Source organism: Pristis pectinata, chromosome 14 (genome assembly GCF_009764475.1).
Source record: "Pristis pectinata isolate sPriPec2 chromosome 14, sPriPec2.1.pri, whole genome shotgun sequence".
NCBI classification, from domain to species: domain Eukaryota; kingdom Metazoa; phylum Chordata; class Chondrichthyes; order Rhinopristiformes; family Pristidae; genus Pristis; species Pristis pectinata.
The window spans coordinates 40,295,504-40,317,968 of NC_067418.1; positions in this window are offsets into that span (position 1 = coordinate 40,295,504).

The window sequence follows — 22,465 nt, forward strand, 5'->3', positions numbered from 1 at the left end:
CTGATGGGAGGCTTCTAGACTAGCCATGACATTCAATGGCTGCAAGCCTTGGGATCCAGCATTTTGAGAGCCTGTAGGATCTAAGTGACATGTTCAGGTCTGCTCTGCTACAGATCAGTGAACACTCAGATTAAAGGTCCAGTACTGGAGCCACCGGCTAAAATCAAGCTTCACAAAGGCACCTTGCCTCCTGGTAGCAGTTCAAGCACCTTCCTCAGGCAACACTCTCAATTACAGTGGGAAAGTGGAGCTGCTGCCTCATGGATCCAGGGACCCGGGTTTGATCCCAGTCTCTGGTGCTGTCCGTGTGGAGTTTGCACATTCTCCCTGTAACTGTGTGGGTAACCTCTGAGTTCTCTGATTTCCTCCCACCTCCCAAAAACATGCCGGTTGGCAAGTTAATTGGACACTGTAAATTGCCGCCAGTGCGTCGGTGAGTGGTGGAATCTGGGGGGAGTTGATGAATTAAGTAATGTGGGAAGAATTAAATCAGATTAATGTAGGATTGGAGCAGGTTGGTGCTTGATGGTTGGTATGGACTCAGTGGGCATAAGGCCCCTTTTCCATGCTGTAGGACTCAATGGCTCTATATCAGATGATCAACTTACAAGGAAGTCCAAAACTAGGAGCTTCATATATGATAGTCACCAATAATTGAGGAGGCGTGAAGCCATGGAGAGATTTAAAAGAAGGATAAAAACAAATCTAAATGAAAGCACTGGTTAATTATGAGGTAACGTAGGTTTGTCACAGGTACATGAAATATCATTACAATAAGCTTGGAATTGGTCCCATTAAAGAGGATGGCTTAGACTAACGGGGCTCCTTAAATGCATGTTAATATTGCAATTGATAATCAGGAAGTGACAGACTTGATAAACATTTAGCTTGCAATGGTCTTCATGGCAGAGAAAGGGCACAATGCACCAGGGAATGATCTAAACTGAAAATAATAGTGGTAAGACTGTCTTAGACAATAGAAGTTAAACACAAAAAAGTGAGGGAAATATTAAGAGTATAGATAGATAAATCTTAAGGACCCAATGGCTACTACCCAAGAATATTAAATGTAGTGTGAGGAATTTGTCGATGCTCTGGCTGGGATCTTCCAAACTCCTTGAGAGTCAGGAATTGTCTTCTTGGTTTGGAACTTCCAATGTTTTTTCTTCTCTTCACTGTCTTGTATAAATTACGTTTCGTGCGTTGTCTGAACCTACGTGCCAGTGATGCTGCTGCAACTTTTTCACTGCACCTGTACCTCACCGTACTTGTGTACATGACAATAAATTTGACTTGACTGGTGAAAAACTTGTGAATCCTCTATTACAATGGCAAATAGAGCAGCCAATTTGCAATTGGTCCCAGAAACAGCAGACCAGTGAAATGGCCACTTAATGCTATTTGAGGACTTCAGGACAACTTCGTTCTACAAATTGTGACATGGAGTTCTTCATTTCTGGCTAAAATGAAACTAGGTTAATACTTCACCTGAAACACTCTAATTTCGCCATACCACATTGAAGTGTCAACCCAGATAATATGCTGGAGCCATTATGAAGTTTGAGCTTACAACTTGTCAGCCATAAGCTGAGCTAAAATGGCATTAGAATAGCTTCAACCAAAGTAGAACACGTTTGGGAATCTTACTTTGGTGTCTTATGACTTTTTAAGCTAACAAAAGTTCCCAAGGTTCATTGTTAAAGGTGATAACACCACCATAATTTTAAATACAATTGTCTGTATTTCCTAACAGGGATCAACAACTGATATTCTTTCAAATTCAGACTTACCATACTGCAGCATGAAAACATCCTTCCCTTAAATTGCCCTCGTTGTATAGGTTGCTTCTAATATGTTCTTCAAGCTATACGTTCTTCCTCTATTTCCTGTCACTTCTGCCCTAGTCTATCCTCACACTCTGCACAAGATGAAGAATCATCGAAAAAGCTTCAGTATCTGTAAACAAAGACTTAACTTACTTTACTCTTCCTGATACCTTAGGGCTACATACAGTGATGGTGCTACAGTCTGTCAGAGTGGAAATGATTGATTAATTAACTTGTCAATCAGGCATTAGTGACCACACTCCTGTAAGTGAGTTAGATTAATTAAGTGTACATAATTTACATGTAACTAGTTTCCACTCATTGCATTTTTTTCCCCAAGAAAATTACCCTCTTTTACAGCGTTCCTTATTCCTTTGTTTTTTAATAGGCTGTTTTCCAAGCAAAATTGATTTTGTTTGCCGATCAACAACTGATATTCTTTCAAATTCAGACTTACCATACTGCAGCATGAAAACATCCTTCTCTTTTACCCACATGGACACAGAGAGTACATGCAAACTGCATGCAGAGACAGCACAAGACTGATTAAGATAGAATATGGGTTGTGGGAGGTGTGAGGCAGCAGCTCAGTTGGCTGGAACTCTGTGCTCTCTTTCATCATTTTAAAGATTTCCCCCATATTACTACCCAGCTTTTACTTTTCTAGAGAGTGGTGATGCAGCCTGTTCAGTCTTTCTTATTAAAACATCTTCATTCTGGTATGATCCTTGTAAATCTTGTTTTGCATCTTCCTCTATGGTCTTATGCCATTGTTGTAATCTGTGGATGAGAATAGTTCTCCCAAGTGCAGCCTAACTGTGAGTTCATAGCACCTTGCCAGCTCTAGCTCATTGGCTGATACAGTGTTGTCAGTAACTATCCTGAGAACCTAAAGATGCAAGCTAAGGATTATAGATATATGTTTACCTAGAACTGAACCATTGATATTTGGGCAAGGCAGCTAACATCTGCCCATTCAGTTGGGCCCAAAAAAACCTCATGCAGTCAATCAACATCAGGCAGTAAAGCAGGTTACCCAGGCTGGCAGAATATGGTGTCCCACAATACTGTGACCACTGTTGTTCAATACTTCCATAAACAAATTGTATGGGGAACTCAGATGGTTTCAAAATTGTGACCGATACCAAGGTATTGATGATATTGAGGAAGACTGCAACAATGTAAAAGATGGAATAAACTTGCAATATGTGCAAATGCATTTCAGTCTGGATAATTATGCATTTAGTAGGAAGATTATCATAGTCTTGGGACCAAAGGAATATAAGGGCAAATGATCTACAGTTATTAAACAGATAAAAACCCCATTTTAGAAACATCAAACAGAGCACTAGATTTTATGTTTTAAAGAGTAACATTCAAAATGAAAAATAATGTTAAATTAAACATGAATGGAACCATGGTTAGGCTGCACTTGGGAGAACTATTCTCATCCACAGATTACAACAATGGCATAAGACCATAGAGGAAAATGCAAAACAAGATTTACAAGGATCATACCAGAATGAAGATGTTTTAATAAGAAAGACTAAACAGGCTGCATCGCCACCCTCTAGAAAAGTAAAAGCTGGGTAGTAATATGGTGGAGATCTTTAAAATGATGAAAGAGAGCACAGAGTTCCAGCCAATTGAGCTGCTGCCTCACACCTCCCACAACCCATATTCTATCTTAATCAATCTTGTGCTGTCTCTGCATGCAGTTTGCACGTACTCCCTGCGTCCACGTGGGTTTCCTTCCCTATCCCAAGGATGTGCGGATTGGTAGATTAATTGCCCACAGTAAATTGCCCCTAGTTTGTAGGTGAGTGGTAGAGTCTGGGAATAATTGATGGGAATTTGGGGAGAATAAAGTCACCAACAACTCAAAGAAATTCAGAACAAACATGTTACTCAAAGAATGGTTAGCGTGAGCAACTTGCTGTCACAAGAACTGGTAAAAGAAAACAACACAGATACAGTTAAGGGGAAGCTAAAGAAAAGCATGAGGAATAAAGGAATGGAAGGATATATGTTGGTAGGGTGAGAGAGAATAAGTTCGGAGAATGCTTATTTGGAGTATAAACACCATCGTAGAACAGTTGGCCGAATTGTTTTGTCTCTATGCCATTATATCTACATAATTCCATCTAATTTATCTTGTTTCCTGCATGTGGGACCTTACTGTACACAAATTGGCTGCCATAGTACCTTCAGAGCAACACTAATTATAATTTAGTTTCAGGTGATTCATTGGCTGTTTAATACTTTTATGTTTCCATAGATGTGTAAGGCACTATATGAAGTTCTTTTTCTCTACCTTAAGTGCTTGCCACTCTCAGTTGCACAGTCCTCTGAAATGAAAATATAATTATGAATAAGCACCACTCAGAACAAAAGCGAATAGTATTAGCAATCAAACAATGGTGCTAATATAAACGCTGAATGAATGAAAGGTTAAAAGAAACACATAATTGCAATAATTGCACAAATTAATCCTCTCCACTCATTGCTGGTAGCGATTGATTTGAGCTTTTTCAGTCCACAGTGACCTGAAGTTGACCAAGAAAGCCTTAAGAATTAATTTATATTGTCATGTGAATTTATGCCAACATTTGAATGGATTCTGAATTTGCACCAGGCCAGCAATTGTTTACAATGGAACATAACGATTTAATTTGTGTATATTTATTTTTGAACTGGCATTTAATCTTTCCCTGGAATAAGAACACAGACTATAAAAGTCTCTTTACTCCCAATTGACACAAACACACACAGTTTGCCAAACATTATAAATCCTTAAAAAAGAACACTGAGCACTTTCAAATGCTGAATAAAAGGTAATCACAGGAGGAAAAAAGCAAGACATTTGATATAGCAATAGTGCCACTGGGAGGGAGTTTTATATGTATTGATAATACAGTGTCTAAGTACTGTTACTTCACTAAATTGTGGAAACCATGGCTTACCAGTCGCTTCATCGCCAAGCACAAATTTGTCCATCAGAAATTAAGTAACATGGTAAACATGCTCCCAGTGTCAGCCTACTTACATTTAGCTCCCTCTGAAACGTGGGCTTTTTAAACTTAAAAAAGAACACTATTTGCTTTAGTATTACAGCTCTTTGTCTTATGTATCAATTGAGTCAAAACTTAAAAGCCTTCCTTTCATTAGTGGGCAGCTTGATACAAACATTTCAGTTTTTATTTTAATATATTATGCAGCTACTTTTAACCTAAAATTTCTTATACAGCATTAACTGACTAAAAGAGATGTAACGATAAAGTTATCATAACACATTGAGGATAATAACAAAAGGGCAGTCACCAATCATGTGGGGATAGGTAAAAACAGCAAATGGTGCAAACACACAGGTCAGGCAACATCTATGGAAAGAGAAACAGAGTTAATATTTCAGGTTCAAAACCCTTCATCAGGACCAGGAAAGTGAGAAAACGAGTTATTTAAGTTGGGTCGGGGGAAGTGGATAGGAAAAAGGGAAGGGAAGCAATGAGAGAGAGCACGAGAGAGCACGAGAGAGAACATAACGGAACATGTAAAAACTGTGAAATGCAGAACTATAGAAAATGCCCAGTATCTCAGGCTGAGGTAGTGGAGAGAGAAAAATTAAGTCCACATTGCAGACTAATGATATAGTCATTAACCTATCAACCAGGTGGCTCCAGCATCAGCACAGCAACACTGACCTCATCGAACGAGAGATTTATTTTATCCTATCCATTCCTCACACTATGAAGAAGAATGGTCACCAGTGTCAGGAGGAGGTCACTGATTACCAGTTGCCCTGCAGAAGACTGTCACGGATCACTGTATGGAGAAGGACAGTCACAAATCACCATCCGGAAAGTAGTCAGTGAACACCACATGGTCACCAAGCACTGTAAGGAGGAGGAAAGTCATAGATCAATGCATGAACTACCATCTTCAATTAGCGTATGGGGAAGTATAATCATCAATCACATTGTCTTATGTTAAGGAACATAAACCAATCAGACACTGAGCACTGATTGTATGGAGAACAACAATCACTGATCACTGTAGACCGAAGGAAATGTATGGTATAGTCTCCAATTACTTTATGGGGAAGTACAGTAACCAAGCATCAATCAGCCTCTGGAGATGGACAGTCACACATCACTCTAAGCAAAAGGACAGTTGCCAAGCACAGCATAGAGCAGGAAAGTCACAGAGGACACAGCGGAGCAGGACTGTCACAGATCCACCACACGGAAGATGGTCACAAATTACCATATATTTGATAGTCACTAAAAACTCTGTGGTTGCCAAACACAGTAAGGAGGACAGTCACTGATCACCCGTACGGAGTGCCACAATTACTAACCATGAGAAGTGAAATCAATCACTGACAGTGCTGTTGGATTTAATTTATACAATTATTCTCTGCTAGTTTTCTGATAATCATTTTCTGCAATCCATTCACTGCCCAGATTGTTGGGGGCAATGCATGAGATTTCACTGTCCAATAGACATGGCAAGTTTTGACAGAAGATCTCCTCACACCTTCCTTCTTGCAATGACATTTGCTTTATAACTTTGTGGATTCAGTTCTTTTCATCACCTTGTCATGTATATACTTCCCTCAACTTGTTTTGAATATCCTACTTAATCCCTTGACCCCCCCCCCCCCCTCGTACTTCAAAACAGACATGTATTTCTCCAGCAGATTTTTTAAGACGAGTTGATTTCTGTCTCCCAGAGGTTAGGCACTGGATTTATCATATGGGTGAAGATGCAGTAGGCCCCTACCCAAGTGACTCTGCCCTCGTCCCAACATATGTGGTCAAAGCACTGCAGGACAGTTGAAACCTGTGAAGACAAAGCCCAGTGTAAGTCTGTCCTTTAAGAAAATGCTAGGGATGATTAAATATAAAAGTTGCCCTGCCTTTGCAAATGCGAAAATGGTCCAAAGCGATAGGATAAACTGGACGGCCACGAACTGACAGCCACCATACACTCTTGTGTTTTACTTCCACAGTTTCACTCCCATATTATCTGTTTAACATTGCCCATAAAACTTGCTGTTCACTGAACCAGGTAATAGTGCCATTCACCCGTGAGAATAAAATTCCAATTGAGTGCCTGTGTTCTCAGGTATTTCATTCCTGCTGGTGATACACTGACAAGAACTGTCATGAGATAATTCCCTTGTGTGCATCACTGTCACAGTGAGATGCAATGTCATGTCAAAAACTGCAATTAGTTGTCACGGAATTAGCTCTTCTTGTGTTTTTACACCTCACTGGGTCTCCTGTTGAAGCAGAACACTGGATCTAACCATTAGGCAGCATTATGGAATTGCAATGTGTTCAATTGTTCTCTGCTTCAAGAAACATGCTCATTAATTGTTCTGAAAACCAGTTTCAATGTATGGCCTCTGCCATTTTAGAATCGAATGAGTTGCTGGCACAGAATGCTCACTTCACTGAGACGTTACGAGTCTGAGCCCCGGTTACCATAACATTAAGTATCCAAAGTCATGTTGCCAACTCTGCAGAAAAGAGTTATTTTCAGGACACCTCTGCAAAACATCATTGGGGCAGAAAAATTGCCTGTTTCTCTTTTCATTTTCTTGCACACAACAAATAGTTATAAAAATACTGGAGGCGTTTGACCGAACAGGACAGCTCCAGCCACAGTTAGTGACCCTGTTGACGTGACTCTTTTTAAACTGTATAAACTTGCTCGTCTTTCTTTTTCCTGCTAATCCCCTAGCTGAAACACATTTGTTCAATGACATAGGACAGTACAGCACGGGACAGGCCATTCGGCCCACTATTTTGTGTCGATCTTGATGCCAATTTATACTAAATGTCCTCCTCCTGTGTATCATCCATATCCCTCCATTCCCTTCATATTCATGTGTCTATCTAAAAGCCTCTTAAACTCCACTGAATTGTTGCTTCCAGAACTACCCTGGTAACTCATTCCAGGCACCACGTAAAAACTTGGCTCACATCGCCATTAAACTTCCCTCTTCTAACTTAAAAGCATGTCCTCTGGTATTTGACATTCCTACCCTGGGAAAAAGATTCTGACCGTCTACCCTATCTACTTAACAAGCTTCTTGTCTCCTTCCCAGTTCTGACAATGACGAATTGTCTTATGGTCAAGTAATTATGGAAAGATGGCCATCCCACTTAGTTGCCAAGAGTAAATACCCTTGGAGAAAATTGAAACTGCTTTTTAGACACTCTCTTCCATTTTTTGTGTGGTTCCCACTTATTGTCTCCGACTCATCTGATTCTGTTTACTACTGTCAGCTGTTTTAGTTAATAAATAAAGGCAGATCTGAATCATTCACTGCTGTGTCTTCTTGGCACCATCGCCATCCCAACCCCCCACACACCACTTTTAAAACCTGATATACAGGGTCAACAAGCACCTCTGTCTGTGAGCACTCACCTGAAATGTCAGAAGATGGAGCAGGTATTAATCACCCATTCGGTCCCAGTTTCAGACTGTAAGGAGAAGGAACATAAAGGTGATTGTAACCAGTTTCACCAGATATCAATGACCTACAATCATGCTAAATAATCAGAAAGGGGCCCACTGATGGATGTTTAATGCACCCATACAAAGCTGAAAGGAGTACCAATTGCAAATTTAAACAAAAAAGGAAGAACAAGGCCTTAGTTTCAAGGGCAGTCCAGATGTAGCGTTCCTGCACTCCAGTGACACATACTGTAGCTGAGGTCTGGACCTAGATAGATCGCAGAACGAATGACATTAATAGTAGTTTTATTAGGCCTCTTAAAGGTCCTTTCATTTTGTTGCTGCTGGTACCTATCCATTCATAAATCTCAGCAACAACTGTGGCACGGTAGCGTAGCGGTTAGCGCGACGCTATTACAGCACCAGCGATCGGGGTTCGATTCCCGTTGCTGTCTGTAAGGAGTTTGTACGTTCTCCCATGTCTGCGTGGGTTTCCTCCGGGTGTGCTCCGGTTTCCTCCCACATTGCAAAGAAGTATGGGTAGGTTAATTTGGGCGGCGCGGACTCGTTGGGCCAGAAGGTCCTGTTACCACGCTGTAAATAAAATATTAATAAAAAAATATATATATTTATTGTTATTCACCACAACTTTTTTGGTATAGGCAGCAGGAAATCACCCCAGTCACAGAACATTACTGGCGGTGGGGGGGGGGGGGGGGGGGGGGGGGGGGGGGGGGGCTGGTGGTGGTGGGAGGGGGTGGTTGTTCACAGGGCCATGTCCCAAGCCCAAGCACCATGCATCAAAAGGTCAGAGATGTTGATGATGGCACAACAGTCACTTCCATTTGCAACTCCTCGGAAAATGAAGCAGTCTACACCTGCGCACAGCAAGGCTGAGGAAACTTTCAGGCGTGGCCTGATAAATGGCAAGTTATACCCGTGCCGGACAACAATCACTTTCAACAAGAGAGAGTCTCACCACCAGCTTTTGGTATTCAGTGACATTACGATCGCCACTTCCCTCACCATCGACATCCTGGGGCTCACCCCTGGCCAGACACTCAACTGGATCAGCCACATAAATACTGTGGTTACAAGAGCAGGTCAGTGACCTCCAGCAAATGACTCACCCTCTGATGCCACAAAACTGTCCTTTCATCTACAAGGCATAAGTTAGGAATGGGATGGAATACTCTCCACTTGCCTGAACGGGTACAGCACTAACAACTCTCAAGAAGCTTGACATCACCCAAGAAAAAGCAACACCCTTGCTTCACATCCCATCCACCATTCTAAATATTCATTCCCCCCACCACTGGCGCACCATGGTTGCAGTGTGTATCATGCAGTTACACAGCTAGGCTGCCTCAACAGCATCTCCCAAACCCACAACCTCTACCGTCAACTTACAAAGCAGGACCACCACTGGCAGGTTTTCTCCAAGCCACACGCCATCCTGACTCGGAAACATTTTGCTGTTCCTTCATTACCTCTTCGCCTAATTCCTGGAACTCCCAACCTAACAGCACTGAGAGAGTACTTCACCAGAAGGACTGCAATGGTTTAGGAAGGTGACTCGTCACCACATTCTCAAAGGCAGTTAAATGATGGTCTCTTCTGTGATGCCCAAACTCCAATAAATAAATAAATCCTTAAGAATCTTCCATCAAGCAACATGCTTGGAGCTAAAGATAGGCAGCAGCCTGAGGGCAAGCAGATCAGGTTGCCTGAGGACACTCTGGCTCTTTCTACCCACAGACCCACTCCAACATCCTCAGGGGAAGGTAGCAAACCTCACACTGATAGATATCTATCAGCGAAGGTCTCTATTCTCATGGAGGTCTCTATTCTCAATGATAGCTATTCCTGCATAACAGTGAGCTGTGATATGCCTATCCTGGAATATTCTTTGGTATTGATTTATTATTGTCACTTGTACAGTGGGGGTACAGTGAAAAACTTGTCTTGCATACTGATCGTACAGGTCAATTCATTACACAGTGCAGTTACATTGAGTCAGCACAGAGTGCATTGAGGTAGTACAGGTAAAAACAATAACAGTACAGAGTAAAGTGTCACAGCCACAGAGAAAGTTCAGTGCAGGTAGACAATAAGGTGCAAGGTCACAAGGTAGATCGTGAGGTCAGAGTCCATCTCATCATATAAGGGAACCATTCAATAGTCTTATCACAGTGGCACAGAAGCTGTCCTTAAGCCTGGTGGTACATGCCCTCAGGCTTCTGTATCTTACCAAATGCCCTGAACTAAGCTTCAGGTGAGGATGCCGGGGTTATCAGGAGCTGGTGTTTCCTGATTGGCTGTTCCAGCTGAGATGGCACCCGCAGTTCCTGACGAATCTACCCAAGAACGATGTGACAAAGTGTCTGCTGGGTACCCGAATCAATAAAGGGGAAAATCACAGAATCACAAAAGTACAAGATAACTTCAGTTGCAGCAAAAGACTGCAAAACCAAAGCAGAACGCTGGACACTGCCATCATTGTGATTTTGTTCAAGGTAACTTGTGTTGAGGCCCAATGCAAACTTGAGGAACAACATCTCATATTCCGCTTGGGTAACCTCCAACCCAATGGCATGAACATTGAATTTTCCAAGATAACTTCATCTTGTGTTTCAGTCAGATCGATGTTTTTCTTAACAAAATTGTCATTGTATTCACAACACCACAACAACCATTTTCAATCTACACACTCTTTGTGCCTCCTGATTTCATGCTATTTGTAAACTTGAGCTAGTAATGCACTGCCTCGCAGCATCAGAGACCCAGGTTCAATTTGGACTTCCTGTGCTATCTGTGTGGAGTTTGCACATTCCCCGTGTGACTGCATGGGTTTCCTCCCACATTCTCCTAAAGAGGTGCAGGCTGGTAGGTTAATTGGTCACTGTCAATTGCCCATGGTGTGTAGTTGAGAGGCAGAGTCTTCAGAGAGTTGATGAGAATGTGGAGAGAATAAAAAAAAATGGGATTAGTGTAGAGATTAATGCAGGGTTAATGTAAAATGGATGGTTGATGGTCAGTGTGGACACAGTGGGACAAAGGGCCTGTTTCCATGCTGTATTTCTCTAAGGCTTCACAACTCTAAAATCACCAGGGCAGTCAATTTAACCAGTGATAGGTCAAGTTCTAGAAATGATAATCAGGAACAGGATTAACTGTCACACGTGGATTGATTAAAAAAAAATCAAGAATGGATTTGTCAAAGGCTAATGTATTTAATGAATTATATAGTTTTTGTTTAATGAAACTATAGAGAGGATTGACAAAGGAAATGCAGTCGCTGTGGTATTTATGGACTAATAAAAAGCAGTTGATAAGGTGGCACATAACAGACACCATCAAGATTGTAGCCCATGGAGCAAAAGGGGGTGTAGTAGCATGGATAGAAAATTGACTAAGTAACAGGTAGCAGAGTGGAAGTAAAGGACTGGAGTGAAGTGTACAGTGCATTCCCCTCGGGTTGGTACTAGGACCTTTGCCTTCCCTAATATATATTAATGACTTAGATGAGTGCATAGAGCACAATTTCCAAATTTGCAGATGACATAAAACTTGATGCATACTAAAGTCTGAGAAGGATGAGAATAAACTTCAAGGAGATATAGACAGGCTGGTAGAATAGATGGCAGATGAAATCCAACACAGAAATGTGGTGTTATATTTCAGTAGGAAGAATGGACAGGGGCTATATAAACAGGGGTCATAATTATTGAAGAGATACAAGAACAGAGAGTGTATGGGATCGTGGGCTTCATAAAGAGACATTGAGTACAAGGATGTCATGTTGAACCTTTCTAAAACATTGGTGTAACCATAACTGGTGTATGCTTAAAGGGACAATGTGAAGGTTTTACAGTGGGTGCAGTAAAGATATATCAAATGATTCCAGGACCTAAGGACTTTAATTATGTGGCTTCATGGGAGAAACCAGGGTTTTTCTCCATGGTACAAAGAGGCTGCAAGAAAATCAGAGGTATTTAAAATCATGAATGGTATAGACAAAGTAGATTCAGACAAACTGCTGCCATTGAAGGAATCATGAACTACAGCACATGAAATGAAGGTGATTGGTAAAAGAACCAAGAGCACAAGAAAACCAAACAGGTAACAAGTGGCTAGGGCCCAGAATTCACTGCCAGCTCACAATAGAGACAGTTTCAATTGTAGCATTAAAAAGGGAGCTGGTTAAGTTTCCGAAAGAAAAGCAGGATGATAGGGGAGAAGTGCTGCAGTGAGACTGGCAGATCCTCTTACATACAGCTGGCACAGACTTGACGGGCCAAATGGCCTGCTTCCATGCTGTAACCATTTACTACTGGTAGCACAAAGGAAAGCCACCTCAATACCTGCAAACATCAAACATCACGGATGGCACAAGGGCGCAGGTAGTAGAACTAGTGCCTCTCTGCTCCAACAACCCAGGTTCTAGCTTGACATCCAGTGATACCTTGGTGGAATTTTCACGATGCTCCCTGTAACTATACGAGTTTCATTTGGGCACTCCAGTTTTCTTCCACGTGCCAAAGGCGTGCTGATAATCAGTGACGTGGCCACTGTAAACTGTCCCTTGCCTGTAAGTGAGTGATAGAATCTGGGCAGAGGAGATGGGGAGGTAGGGGGAGTAAAATGAGACCTGTATAACATTAGAGTAAATGGGTTACTGATGATCAATGTGCCAAACTGCCTGTTTATATGACTTTATGACTCTTAAATGCCAATTGAATTGCATTATCCTGGGCAATCACACCTTAATCCAATAACCATGCAGCCCCACAAAGATTCAATGGATTGAATGTCCTCTTTCTTTGAACAAAGCATGCTGATTGCTTGACGTGTTATTGAAATTTTTGTCCCCACTCCTTTTGACATTTACCTTTCATTACCCCAGTTCCCACAAGTTTGATGCACACACTTGTCCCCTCCAATAGTGAATCAACTCAAACCAGCAGAATGTTATCATGGGTTAGAGACTTCTGCAAGGTCAGCGTGCCCTCCCAGTCCCCATGTAGTGTTAAAGCTCTGTGATCATAAAGTATAAACTCATTTAACTCCACACAAATTATATTTCCTTTACAGGGCTCACAAGCTGTTATTATATACAAGAGAACAGAATCAACATAAAATTAAACCGAGCAAAGACCTTGTTAACAATTCCTTCCATAAGTGAAGTCTTTGAATCATTTATCCTCATCAATCTTCTTCTTTCTAGGAAGAATAATCCAAATTTGCTAATCCTACTTTCATAATAAATGGAGAAAATGGCCAGTCTGGAAGCTGTAATTAATCATGGGCTTTGTTGATAACTATAATTCATAAACCATGACTTCTAGTTCAAGCACCTTATGAATATTAGCTTGACTACAAGATAAAATCTCAGCCTTGTTATCCTATCCACTGTTTAGTTATGAAGTAACTTAGCGTCCAGATTTGGCTTCATCTACTTACTTTGGAGCAGAATAGATTTAGCGACAATCTGATAAAATCATCACAAGGAAGTAGTTGGACTGGAGAGATTGCAGACGGGATTTACCAGAAAGTTGCCTGGAATGGGGCATTTCAATTATCAGGAGAGGCTGGATAAACTGTGTCTGTTTTCCTTGGAAAGGAGAAGGCCGGGGGAGGGATTACACAAATAGTGACGGGCATAGATAGGGTAGATAGTAGGAAACTTTTCCCTGTAGCAGAGGTGTATAAAACTAGAGGCATAGGTTTAGAGGGGGTAGCTGGGGCAGATACTCTCAAAACATTTATGAAATATCCAGATGAATACTTAAATCTCTAGGAATTGAAGGCTGGTAAATGGGATTAGTGTGCAAGGATACTTGATGTGGACACGGTGGGCCATAGCCTTGACCCTGTGCTGTGTGACTCTATGATTCAACAATGAAAGGCTTGAACAGCACACTTATTCATATTTTACTCCATTTTACCAGACTGGAAAGAACCAGAAGACACGAATTTAAACCATACAAAAGTAAGAACGGATTAAATGTGTGAAAAATCAAAACAAAAACTGCTGCAAATCTGAAATTAAGACTAAAAATACTGGAAACACGCAGCAGGTGGTTCCTCTTTTCCCAGTCAGCAGCAGTCTTGGGAATATATTACCAGCCAATGTCATGGGTGCCGATATCTGCAGCCTTTCAGGAGGGAGCTGAGTTCATGACTAAGTCAGAGGATACGGCATATAATAGGTAGTTTGCTAGAAATTAGAATGCACAAAGCCATGTTTTTGTGCACTGTGCAAGTCAATTTCTGTGAAAAACCATTTGTGAATGAAAATCAGCAATATGGTTTACAAAGTCTATGATTTTTGTTCCAGATTCATTTCACGTGTCTGCCATTTAACTCACAAAGGATAAAATGAGGTCACGTTGTGAACACAGAATGCAGTAGACCAGATTAGGTCACTACTTCACTTGGAAAGACTATTTGGGCCCCTGGATGGTGGGAAGGGGTGTTGAACTTCTTGCAGTTGCAAGGGACAGAGGCTTCCTCTACATTGGAGAAAACAAAAACGCAGATTGGATAATCATTTTGCAGAGCACCTACACTCAGTCCTCAGGAGTGACCCTGAGCTTTTGGTTGCTTGTCACTTGAACTCATCATCCCATTCTGACCTTTCTGTTGTGCCCTCCTGCACTGTTACATTGAAGCCCAATGCAAGCTTGAGGGACAACTCCTCATCTGCCTGCTGGGCATGTGGCAGCCTTCCAGACTCAATATTGAACTCTGCAAATTCAGATAACTCACTCTTTCTTTCCACCCGTCATCATTTGGCTCGGATTTTCTTTCCCTACATGTCTTGTCATGTGGCTTGCTGGGCATGTTGCACAGCCTCTCAATTAGCAAAAGATTACACTGACAAAGCAGCATAATCTGATCCTAACTACTACTTAACTGCTATATTTACTCATTTGGTCCCACCCTATCAGAGATAATCCCTTTGTTCTACCCATCCCTCCTCCATTTTCTCTGCTACTGAAAACTAGTTTGCTTTCTCTTTTTCCCAGTTCTGACAAAGGGTCCCAGACCTGAAATGCTAAATATTTCTCTTTCCACAGATGCTGCCTGTCCTGCTGAATGTTTCCAGCATTTTCTGTTTTTAATTTCAGGTTTCCAGCATCTAGATTTTCTTTTATTTCCTTTGTAGATTATACTTGGGCCAAATCTTCTCCTGGAATGATTTTAATTACTTGAAAAGGTCGGGAAGGATTATTTTTGAGTATTTTTATACTCTAATTGACCACGGGGTTGTCTCTGTTTTATTTCTGTCCCAAGAGGTTATAAGGCTGTAGTGATGGGGGAGGGGGAGATTAGGAAGCTTTTATTTGGTTGACACTGCTCCAAAATACAATGGTGCTTATTAGAATCAGATGAAGTCTTCCCAAACCTAGACATACTTGGTGATTAAATTGCTTACTGGCAAATTCTGAAAGTTTTGTCTAGCATGATACATGAGTGTGCTGATAAAAATCTTTTTTTTAAATTATTATTCATTCTCGACATGAAAGTATCGTTGCCTTGACCGGAATGTACTGCCTATCCCTTAATTGCCTTGAGAATTAGTGTTGCGTAGACTTTATAACTTGCTGTAGTCTGTGCAGTAAAGCTCATCCCAAACTTCTACTAAGTAGGGAGTTCCTGAAGCTAGAAACAAGAATGAGACCTAGTTATTAGTCTTACTGGATTTGAACCAACAATCACCTTCACTCCAGAACAAAGGTGACTCCAACTTTTTTCATGGAGCTGCAGTACAAGAATGACACTAACAAATAGACATATTCAGAGGCTGAGTTCCAAGTCATCATTGACTCAAAGAGATATCAGGGAATGGACCTCATACTTAACATTCGTAAAATAAATCTTGTCTACCAACCTGAGACTACTACACTACACCGGCCCCTGACAATAAGGGTCCCCAACGAGACCCTGGGAAATGTGAACCATTTCCATACCTAGAGGGCCACCTCGCAACGACAGGAAATATCTGCAGTGTGCCAGCTGAGCCTTTGGCTGTCAGTGGAAAAGGCAGTTTGAAGGTCAGGACCTGAAACCTCTTCTTTGCCTAATAGGCAGTGGTGATCCCTGTCACCCTGTACACTTACGAGACATGGACAACCTACTGCAATCCACCTCAAAGTGCTGAAGAGGGACTGCCAAAAGGTATCTCCCAAAATTCTCCAAATCCACTGGCAGGATAAGCAAACCACCATCCGTGTCCTCTCCCAGTCCCATTCAGTTGGCTCCAGTCACACATGCCTGACACAAGGCTCCCGAAACACTCTACTCCAAGTTCCATTGCCACAAGACACTACCAGGCAGACAGAGGGAACAATTCAAAGATGTTCTAAAAGCCTCTTTGAAAACGTGTGAACTTCTGGGAAACCCCCAGCCCACGGCTGCTCAAAATGGAAAAGGAGCATTCGACATGCTGATGAAAACCTTGAGGAGCACGCAGAAACCCAGGGTAAAATGGTAGAAGGATTGCAGCACCTCCCAACCACTGCACTATCTCTGGCTGAGTGTACAGATCCCACATTAGCTTCATCAACCACCTGAGAACCCATAGAATTGGAATGAAAGCAAGTCATCCTCAATGTCAAGAGACTGCCTCAGAAGAAGTGCTAGGTTTGTAGCTTTGTTTTCCTTTATAGTAGGTTCTCTCATTGGTCAATTGATTTTTTTTGCTGCTTAGTGAAAGTGAGACACAACCCAAACATGCTGAATGAAAATCTGCATGAAGGGAATTGTAAAGCACGGCATGTGATGAGCATAAAGGATTTAATTGAAGTTACTTGCGCTCTTTCTTACCATGCAACTTCCTAAGGCACCTGGAAAGCAGGCAGGAAACACGCACACCTCCAGAAGTGTCCCAGCTGCAAAATTGGCCGTCAATAGTCACGTTACCAAAGCAGGTACGCAAACGGATGTAGAGTGTTTCAGGCCTCAAACAATACTTTGCTTTGTCTGAAGTAGCCAACAAGAACTGAGAATGTGCCACAATAATTGTTACCCGAAACAGGCCCCATTGAATTTAACTAGTACAGTGTGAACTGAAGCAATACTTTAGATCAACAGATACATAATATTTACACAATGGAGATGTATTATCTGGCATGGACTTAAATGTGATTTCGTTGGTTCATGCAACTAGCAAGTAAATCATGGAAATTCTTTAAAAAACTAGAAAGTAACGCTTTTAGATTTTCTCATAGCCTAATTCAAGAGCAGAATATACTGTTCAGAAAAACTGCAGAGGCCACTAGAAGTTATAATAAATAGAACCCACACTGATTAATCACATGTAACAAATGAGTGTTTCTTGAACTATAAACCAACGAAGTCTTAAAACTAGAACTCTGAGAATGAGTTACTTTTTTTCCTAAGGGTAATACCAGACAGAGTAAGTTTGCTTTTAAGTACAGAGAAATTGATGGGAACAAAATTGTGCAGCCCCAGAAAATGGACAGCCAGACATAAAAGTATAGGAGCCGTAGGCCACCTGGCTCCCCAGGTCTACCCCACCATTCAATATAATCATAGCTAATTTGCCTCTGATCTCATCTCGAATTCTGTGCGAGTTCCATTGCCCTCAATTCCCCAATCTTTCAAAAATGAATGCACTTCCTCTTTAAATACATACAATGATCTAGCCATACAACCCTCCAGGTTAGAGGATTCCAGAGATTCACCACCCTCTGAGAGAAGTTGCTACGCAATGTACAACTAAACCATGCCTGTTGTTTCAGCCATCCATGGCATGAAACAAATGCCATTCACCTGCCACTGAGCTCGATCAATCAAGCAAATAAAATTATATAAAACAAAAGCAGAAAATGCTGGAAAAACTCAGCAAGTTAGGCAGCATCGGTGGAAAGAGAAACAGCCAATGTTTCAGGTCCGGGACCGTTCGTCAGAACCGGGAGAGGGATGCAAATAGGTTTTCAGTAGGAGGGAAGGTGGAGAGAGGTGTGTAGAACAAAAGGAATATCTGTGGTAGGATTAGCCAAATGACTAATTGGGGGCAGTTATCAGCACATTAAGCTACTATGTGTGTAATGAGTTGTTAATGGTAACACAGTGGGACTTGCCTAGATGGTTAGACTTGAGTGTGTAGGATAAAAACAAAAAACGAAAATAGAAAATGCTGGAAAAAGTAACCAGGTCAGGCAGCATCCACGGTGAGAGAAACAGCTAGTGTCTCAGACAAGGGACCCTTCATCAGACTTAATAAAAAAAGATACGTTAGTCTGGGTCACAGTATAATGTGGTTGAAATCAAGGGAATTTCTCTGAAAGTGTGAATGCGTGATGGAGTGAACTAAAATTGATGTGCTCCATCATGCCCTCAGCATTACTGCAAGCCTTATACCTATACCCTACAGCTTGCTTACACTGTCAGCTATTCAACCCTTACAAGCCATGACACAAAAACACGGACCACAGGACACTTACTAAAACACATCCTCTCTACCTTAAGCAGATGGTGGTAAACAACCAAAACAGAAGCACTTAACCTACAGGGACAGGCATGAACACATGACCCCATCCACTCCTTGATCTCCTCGTACATTCCCTTCCAATTTACGCAGATGTAAGCTCTCCTTCGCCACTTCTCACCAAAGTATAACTCTACATATAATGTCACTATTTTAAAAAAAAGGAGAGAGACAAAAGGCAAGTACAGACTGGTTAGCCTAACATCAGTAGTGGGGAAAATACTCTCGACTATTGTAAAGGTTGGGATAACAGGACACTTGGAAAATATCAAGGGGATCAAGTCAAGGTGGATGAAGGGAAATTGTGTTTGACGAACCTACTGGGTTTTGTTTTAAGATGTAACTGGTAGTATAGATAAGGAAGAACCAGTGGTTATGTTGCACTTGGATTTTCAGAGAGCCTTTGACAACATCTCATGAAAAATTAAAACACATGGTATCGGGGTAATATGTTGGCATGGATTGAAAGTTGGTTGACAGACAGAAAGCAGAGAGGAGGAATAGATGAGTCTGTTTCAGGGAGGCAAGTGGTGGTAACAAGTGGGATTCGGCAGGGGTTTAGTGCTTAGGCCTCACCTGTTTCATAATTTCTATCAATGATTTGGATAAGGAAACTAAATGTAATATTTTCAAGTTTATCCATGATGCTACACTGGGCGGAATTGTGAACAGTGAGGAGGACTTGCTGCATTTGGATATGGACTGCTTCATTATCTGAGGAGTCGCAAATGGTGCTGAACATTCTGCAGTTATCAGTGAATATCTCTTACCATTGAATGAAGGTCATTGACGAAGCAGTTGAAGCTGGTTGGGCCTATGGCACTACTTTGAGGAACTCCTGCTGAGATGTCCTGTGGCTGAGATGATTGACCTCCAACCAACATAATCATCTTCCTTTGTGCTAGGTATGATTCCAACCAGCAGAGGGTTTTCCCCCCGATTCTTATTGACTCCAGTTTAGCCAGGGCTCCTTGATGCCATACTCAATTAAATGCTGCCTTAATTTCAAGGCAGTTTCCTGGACAATATCCAGGCCTGGGCTAATAGGTGGCAAGTAACGTTCACCAACTGCCAGCTAATGACAATATCCAACAAAAGAAAATCCAGCACCCCACCCCCGACGTTCAATGGCATTGCCATCACTGAATCCCCCACTATCAATATCCTGGGGGTTTCCCTTGACCAGAAACTGAACTGGAGTAGCCATATACACAATGCAGCAACAAGAGTCAGGTCAGAGGCTAGGAATCCTGTGGTGGGTCACTCACCTCCTTACTCTCCAAAGCTTGTCCACCATCTACAAGGCTCAAGTCAGGAGGGTGATGGAATACTCTCCACGTCTGGATGAGTGCAGCTTCAACAACACTCAAGGAGCTCAACACCTTACAGGACATAGCAGCCCGCTTGACAGGCACCCCATGCACAACCATTCACTCACTCTGCCACCCATCCACAGTAGCAGCACTTTGTATCATCTACAGAATGCACTGCAGCAACTCACCAAGACTCCTTAGACAGCACCTTCCAAACTCATGACCTCTACCAGCTAGAAGGACAAGGACAGCGATAGCACGGGGAACATCAGCACCTGGAAATTGCCCTCCAAGCCACACACCATCCTGACTTAGAAATATATCACAGTTTCTTCACCATCACTGTCAAAATCTTGGAACTTTCTCCCTTAGAGCATAGCCACATGTCAAAGATTGCAACAATTCAAGAAGGCAGCTCACCACCTCCTTCTCAAGTGCAATTAGGGATGGGCAATTAAATGCTGGCTCAACTTGTGAAGCCCACATCCCTTGAATGAATAAAAAAGAAAGTACAACTATGTCAGTCTGCAGGACAGTTCTCCCAACTTAGTCATTACTGTGCAATGCTCATGGCGAGGATTGTGCAAGGTTGATCGGACTAACAGGACCTTTAACCTGTCTGAAGACATTGCCCATGTCACTACCAGCTGTGCCAACCAGACAGCGACAGACAGGGAACTGACCAGAAAGTAAACCATGGGGATCAGAGACAGAAGGTAGTTTACTGCTTTATTACTTTTCAATGGTGGATCAAATTGCCCCATATTTTATACCGATTGAAGTCAATAGGAAGAACAACTGATCAGAGGTATAAAACAGGAAGGTGATCTGCTAATGTACTGTGGTTAAAGTTAAAATATATCCCACAAACTTCAACTTTCTTCCATTCTGACAAGTAATTTAATTCTACATTTGTCTATCTATGTCGAAGACATAAACAACACAGTACAAACCTCTGCCAATCAAAATGGAAATGTTAACAGTGGCCAATGCAATGGTTTTCAAATGAGCAGGACTGGACTTTTTAAAATATTATTATTCCATAAATATTTGTGGTGCCTTTAAAAAATGTAACCACTTACGAGAAAAAAATCTTAAACATTAACAGATACATTCTTTATACTGCTCTGGGAGAGGAGTCAACAGCGAGTGTTTTCAGAAATACAATTATGTGTTGAGCTTGTTTCTAAGTAAAGTCTTGGAATAACCACAGTACAAGGCATTCATAAAGAATGTTTAGCAGAGTTAATACGGGAAAGCCCTCTTGCGTTAATTTCAAGGATCACGGTTCATATTGCTAACTGGAAAATCCGTGACATCACATATTGTAACATTTTTAGTTGAAAGGCAATAGTTTTTTTTATATATAACCATCAAATTAACTCAGTGTTTCCTGGCACAATCAGTTTAGTGTTTCTTCAGAATCAATGAGTTACTCGAGCTGGCTGCTTTCTGTACCCCAGAAAGCCAATAGATCTTTCACCAGCTGGATGAAGTAAAGAAAACAATTATGTAACTGCACTCGGAGTAGGAAATAAAACAAAGCATAGTGGTCTGCTTTCAGCTTCTCTAGGTGCGGTAGGAAAAGCAGGTTACCAAGAGCGCTCTCCTGCAAATCTCTCTCTTCCAGTAACCAGCATTCCAAAAAGGCAGTGTCATCAACTCCACAAGTGAGTGAGAGAGTAAGAGAGTGAGTGAGTGAGCGAGTGAGTGTGTGTGCGCGTGTATGTACACACCCTTAAAAAACTGGGTTTGATCGCACACATGATTGCACAATGTAATTAGTTAATGGGTATATTAGAGGAATTTCTGTAAAATTCAAGTCTTCATTGTGGTACATGTACATTCAGCTCTCCTCAAAAATCAAAACGGTGTTTAGTACACCATGATGTGCTAATCTAAAGTGTGGTGTGTGGGGTATGGCAGCACTGTACCGTAAAATGCTGCGGTCTAAATTGGTGCTGTCTGTTACAATACTGTTAAGTATGTTGTGGTATAGCATTTTGTCTTGTGCAGTATTATTTATTATGAATGTCACATGACACAGTAATACTGAGCTGCACTGCATTGTGGTGGAGTTCAACAGTGTACCACATTGTGACATGGTAAAGTATGATAACAGCATGATGCAATGCAGTGACATTATTGTCAATATTTTTGCATGTTATTTCTTGTATTAATTCTTTGCATGGTGCTGATCATGTATTTATTGTCCTCTCAGTTGCCTTCTGGAGGCTATAGAAGTCTCTTTTGATGAATTAGCATTCATTTCGAGAGGACTAGAATATAAAAGGATATAATGCTGAGGCTTCATAAGGTGTTGGTCAGACCACATTTGG